General features: G+C 37.6%; 1 protein-coding gene across 1 annotated transcript in view; it reads left to right on the forward strand.

Annotated features, from left to right (window-relative positions):
• Window positions 1-6,000, forward strand: part of LOC307005117 (uncharacterized protein) — a 69,279-nt gene that overhangs the window by 3,490 nt on the left and 59,789 nt on the right. The gene's annotated exons all lie outside the window — the stretch shown is intronic.

The raw sequence follows: 6,000 nt of genomic DNA on the forward strand, positions 1-6,000 counted from the left end.
ATAACAAGTTTTTAGTTGAAAACGTTGTCATGCAAACGGCCCCTTAGTCTAGAACTACAATAACCATCATGTTTACACAGCGCACACAAGGCACTGTCCCAAATGGCACACATCTGCACTTACGGGCTTGTGGACTTACAGTGGCTGCCGCGTGCGCATGTCCGTTAAGTCCATGAGACCGTAGGGTGTCCCATTTGTCATTTTAGGTTTCAGAAGGGTGCTCGCGAGCGCCCCCTCTTTGTGGTCGGTATGCATCCTCTATGCGCACTGTTAGAAACCCAACAGTCAAAGCGCCGTCACGTCTGAAGGTGTGGACTCGTAGGAAGATTGCGAGTGCCATAACACTTCTGCACTTACTCATGATTTCTCTCAACATGGCGACAGGAAAGCTGTCAGGTAACTTGTCACTTATTTGAAAAAGTAACTTATTTTGTTGTGAATTTAAAAGCTATGCATTACTTGTTACCTGAAAAAATAATAACCCGCATTACTTGTAATTGATGTACCCTCAACACTGTTAAAGCTACAATATGTAAGAATTTTGTCATAAAATATCCCAAAATCACTTGCACGGTATGATATATTTCCTGCAGTTGTGTACTTACAATATCCCAAAAGTCTCCAAAGATTTTTTATTTCAGAGAAATTGCGTGTTTTTGCCTGTCAATTTCGCGCTATCCTCGATTTCCGCTCGTACTTCCATAGCCATGACGATAGACTTGGACAACTGTGTGCGAAGTGCGGAACGTTTAGCGGCACGCTGTTCTTGTTTCGTTGAAACCTTATAAACCATGGCAAGCAGACTTTGGGACAAAAAAGGAACGAGGATCAATATCGGCGTGGCGTTTTCGTGATGCCGAGAGCTCCACGTCCGTGACAAACTTGGACTTGACAGAGCTTCACGAGTCACGACTTGACAGCGACACCGCTCTTGCACATACTTTATTAGACAGGTGAGCAAATGTACATAAAACAAATCAATGGTATATAGTTCAACATGATGTTCGAATATGATCAGTATGTTATTCTAATGTTGATCTAGCTTACTGCTAGTTTCATATAGCAAACAAACTAACACATAGAATAACATTATAACTTTCAACACACTCAAATGCTGTTAAGTGTGATAGTGTAGAGCAAGTGAGACAGCGCTATGTTACCTTAAAAGTTGAATTCGTCTAATAAACTGTCCTGTGTGAGTAGTAATTCAGCACTTGCGGGTAGTGAAATGTTCTTATTCCTCTATATCCGAGGGACTCCGAGGGGCGCTGATATCTGTCTATTATTAGCAATCGTGCCCTGCTTCACACCACAGTCATGATAAAAACATGAATGTATTCACTCATCCATAAACATTATTAGATCCATCAGCATGACAGCAAGTCCCATCATTCAGCTTAACACTGCGTCATCAACCTACGTCTTTGTTATTGTAAGAGGTTAGCGACCCCTAGCGGCAATTTTTTTTAAACATATTGTAGCTTTAATTGCTCACTGGAGGAACAAAGTGTGTGCAGAATAATCCATGGGAAGTTTGATCAATCTGTTGTTGTGTGGAAACTGGCTTTCAACTCAGTTTAGGAGTTTCGATTCACTGAAAAATAATTGCTTTGAAATAAATTTCACTCTGAAATTGCAAGTATATTTAACAAATTACAGTAAAGTAACACATTGAGTTAAACATTAAAGTCCTACAAAAGTTTGTTATGGCAACATAATGTATTAAGGCTTGTTCATATTTAAAAATAAGCGATTATGAGTTCATTCTTCAGAGAAGTGAACGTTTATGGCAGGAGTTGTGGTTTCTGGGTAATCGGCAGCTAGAGTTCATTTACATCTCATTTCCTCAGCTTTCTCAGTCCTCCATCATCTTCAAACAAAGACAGGTCTATATGACAATCTACATCTCACACTAATATCTTATCTTACTATGTGTTTGTTTGCGTGTGGATTTTGAGTGGAAATATTAAATTGGTGTGGTCACAAAATCTGTCATTATGTCCGTCCAGGGGTTTTCTCTATTGAACATTGAGGCCAGTGTGAACGCTGAACCGCATTACAGTATCTACAGTACATGACGGGGATAAAGTTTTATATCACTCTCGTTTTACATAGTTCTACATTATAATGCATCTGATATGTAAATGTGTTAGATACTGCTGCCATGCCTGGTCAACGCTGTGGCTAATCATTTACTCTGGGTTAGCCTGACTTTAACACGGGCCAGCTGCCTATCTGTGTAATGTGAGGAGTTCATTTTCATTTTAACAGTCAGAAACGTTGCGATTTAGCATTGCACAAGGGTTTATCATCAAGCAGGAGCATTTGATACAGAAGCGAAGATATTCAGTGTTTGTTGACTTTTTTGTGTGTGGCTTGATTGACTTTCTGTAGCTGAATGTCATGTGGTTCCTTGTCTTGTCATAAAAAGGTCAAAATTTGTGACTCTTTCCCAGCCAGCGTTTAAAAAAAAAAAAGTTGTTAGCCACTGGTAGCATTTTTGATAATTTTCACAACATTTTTATGGCCCCCAGCATATGTTGTTGTATGAATATCTGAATATGCGATATATCAAAAGAAAAAACACAGCCTCTGCTTTAAAACATTTTTTTTATGCAATCTTTTTTTAATCAACATTTGAATGTGGGTAAGTTTCATAAAAAAGGCAACATTTTGAGCAAAAAAGCTGAGAAAATCACGTTTTTGGCAAAGAATACATCCATATCGGATTCATGATCAAAACATTGATGGATTAGTTTGAGTCTATCAAAGCTTCACAGTCCTGTAGCTCGTCCTGGGTCGACATGTCATTCAGTAACATTAGGCAGTTTTGACAACTTTATTGTTGATGATCGTGTGATTTTACATATGCATCTGCTTACACTATCGCTTGTTTCTGCTTCTTCTTCACATGCTTTTTGATCTGGAGATTCAGTAATCTTTCTGAAGATGTGTAATAGCGCCCCCTACCGTATTACAGTGACAACACGGAAAGGCGAAACTTTCGGTCAATGGCGGGGAAAGAGTTAAGAGACTTGTTTACTTTGACACAATCTTCAGAGGTCCTGTCTCTGATATCATTTAATGTGCAATGTTTTATCCCTGCATGTTATTATTACAGGACCAACCACTGTCTGAATTGGCACACTTTTTTTAAATAAAAAAGGCAGTGTTGAGCAGCAAACGGGTATGAAGGTGTCTCTGAGTCTCCAGAATCTCTCCATGCTGGCTGGCAGTTGTGTGTAAAGCTACAACTAACCAAAGCTCACGAACAGAAAAGTTTACAGTGGGTTTAGGCATACATTTCAAACAGTTGTATTGCTGTGGTGGTTTTTTTGCAGCATGTGTTGTCCTGCCTGAAAATCCTTTTATTTCAGAAAGCAATATCTTTTTTTATACCATAGCAGAAAATGGTCAGTTATTAACTCCACATATCTTGCAGAATTCATTTTGAAACCATCAGAGACACTAAATGGTCACGCTTAAAGGGTAACTTGTCAAAATTGAACCTAGGCTCTTTTTGTTAATCTACCCGAGTCAAACTTTCCGAGTGTAAAAGCATAATTAGAATGGAAACGCCACTTTTAAGTTTGACCGTATTTTCTTTTTAGTTCAAAATGCCTTTTGAATGGGAGTGCATGGGGCGCTACACTGATAGCATCAAAATCGCTGTTTTTAAAACACTAAGGCTATGTTTACACGGAAACGATCTGAAGAGAAAACGCAAAAGTGGCGTTGCGTTATCACTTTTTATTCTGCGTTTATACGAGCGTTATGTGGGGGAAATCTGCGTGCATATGGTGACGCAAAAGTGTGTGAAATTGGATGTAGTGTGCACTCCAGGCGGCTAGGTGGCGATGTGGAGCACTGGAAGTGAAAGAGACGATGACACTGTTTTTCATGTTTAATACGATAAAGCTGCTTTTTTAACCCTCGGTGCTCTTCGCGTGTCGCTCAAAAATGACAGAATTTTTTATTTTATTTTTGTCAATGAAATTAAAGGATTAGTTCACTTTTAAAATGAAAATTCTGTCATCATATACTCACCCTTAAGTTGTTTCAAACCTGTATGCATTTCTTTCTTCTGCTGAACACAAAGGAAGATATTTAGAAGAATGTCAGTAACCAGACAGTTTCTGGTTCCCATTGACTTCCATAGTAGGAAAAAAATATACTTAAATAAATATTTGAAAGTTACTCCTACGGCTCGAAACCATAACAGGTCAAGTACTTTTAAAGGTCACATGATCCTTCAGAAATCATTATAATATGATGATTTGCTGCTCAAGAAACATGTATGCGTCGCGTACACATTCATTGTGGCTACACAAGATTGATCTTATGCCTAATACAGGGCTTTATAATCAAATAGGTCCTAAATTTGAGGTTGTTAGGGGGTTACATTTTTTTATTTATGTGCATTTCAAGACGTTTGAAGGCCAAAAAAAGGATAAGAAATAGCTTTAAAACCATGCCAGCGGGCAGTAGATTATTTGTCAATACCTGCTCTCTCAGTCTCCTCATCTTGCCCTGTCTACAACAAATAATATGATGGCTTATGAATTCGTTAATAGAATCAATATGAATATTCAGGAATGACTTTAAAGAGTTTTATGAGGTTATGTTTGTTTTGTGGATATTTCCGCGCGCGCCTCTCCAGTCCAAACAAGCGCGCGCAAACGGAAATAACTTGAAACGATTTAATTAATCTTTTACTTTATTATAAGTAATATGCTCATTATTTTATTTCTTTCCCCCAAAAATAAAATACAAATTCTTACTGACCCCAAACTTTTGAACGGTAGTGTTTAAACATTACAAAAAGCTTTCTATATCAGATAAATGCTGTTCTTTTAAACTTTCTATTCACCAAAGAATCCTGAAATAAAATATAAATAACTGTTTTCAACATTGATAATAACGAGAAATGTTTCTTGAGCAGCAAATCAGCATATTAGACTGATTTCTGAAGGATCATGTGACACTGAAGACTGGAGTAATGATGCTGAAAATTCAGCTTTGATCACAGGAATAAATTACACTTTACTATATACTCACATAGAAAACAGCCGTTTTAAATTGTAATAATATTTCACAATATTTTTACCGTATTTTTAATCAAATAAACGCAGCCTTGGTGAGCAGAAGAGACTTCTTTTAAGATTTTTTGACTGGTAGTTAGGGGTGGGAAAAAAAATCGATTCTTAGATGCATCGCGATGCGGACGTGGACGATTCTGAATCGATTCAAAAATGCCAAAAATCGATTTTCAAAAAAAAATGTATTATTTTTTTTTTTTTTGAAAATCGATAATAACGTAATATTGACGGAACGCAAAAGTCGGAACTCTGAAGCGTGGAAACAATATTGTCAAAGCTTCCACCCGGCTCGGAAAGGGCAAAGCCCATTACATAATCAATAGCAACTTTTATTGCCAAGGATTTGCATCCAGTCGTTGAGAACCAGGGCTTTCGCGCTATGTTGCACACTTTGGAGCCGAGATACAACGTCCCATCTCGGAGATATTTTACAGACACAGCGATCCCCACACTCTACAACAAGACCAAAACCGAAGTCATGGAATCACTGAAGAAAGCGGGTAGGATAGCTGTAACATGTGATGCGTGGACATCCGTATTTTATGTTAATAGAGATTCAGAATATGTTGAAGTTTGTTATAATTTGTTATTGTTGTGATTTTTACTGTAGTGAATTTACTGTTGTGAAATGGAAAATCAATAATCGAGAATCGTTAATAATCGAAAATCGACTGTAATCGAATCGGGACTTCAATAATGGTAATCGAATCGAATCGGGAAATCAGACAGATTAACCACCCCTACTGGTAGTGTGTGTAACTAGAACTCGAATTTACATAAAACAAGCAAACAAAAGCCCGTGATAAATGTGCCTTCTGGTTTGAGAACAAACAAATTGTTGGTTTAACTTAAAAAAGCAAGTTACCTTTGTTGCCTAAAAAATTTGAGTTCATTGTAATTA

This window comes from Phoxinus phoxinus, assembly GCF_949152265.1.
Source record: "Phoxinus phoxinus genome assembly, chromosome: 10".
Lineage (NCBI taxonomy): Eukaryota > Metazoa > Chordata > Actinopteri > Cypriniformes > Leuciscidae > Phoxinus > Phoxinus phoxinus.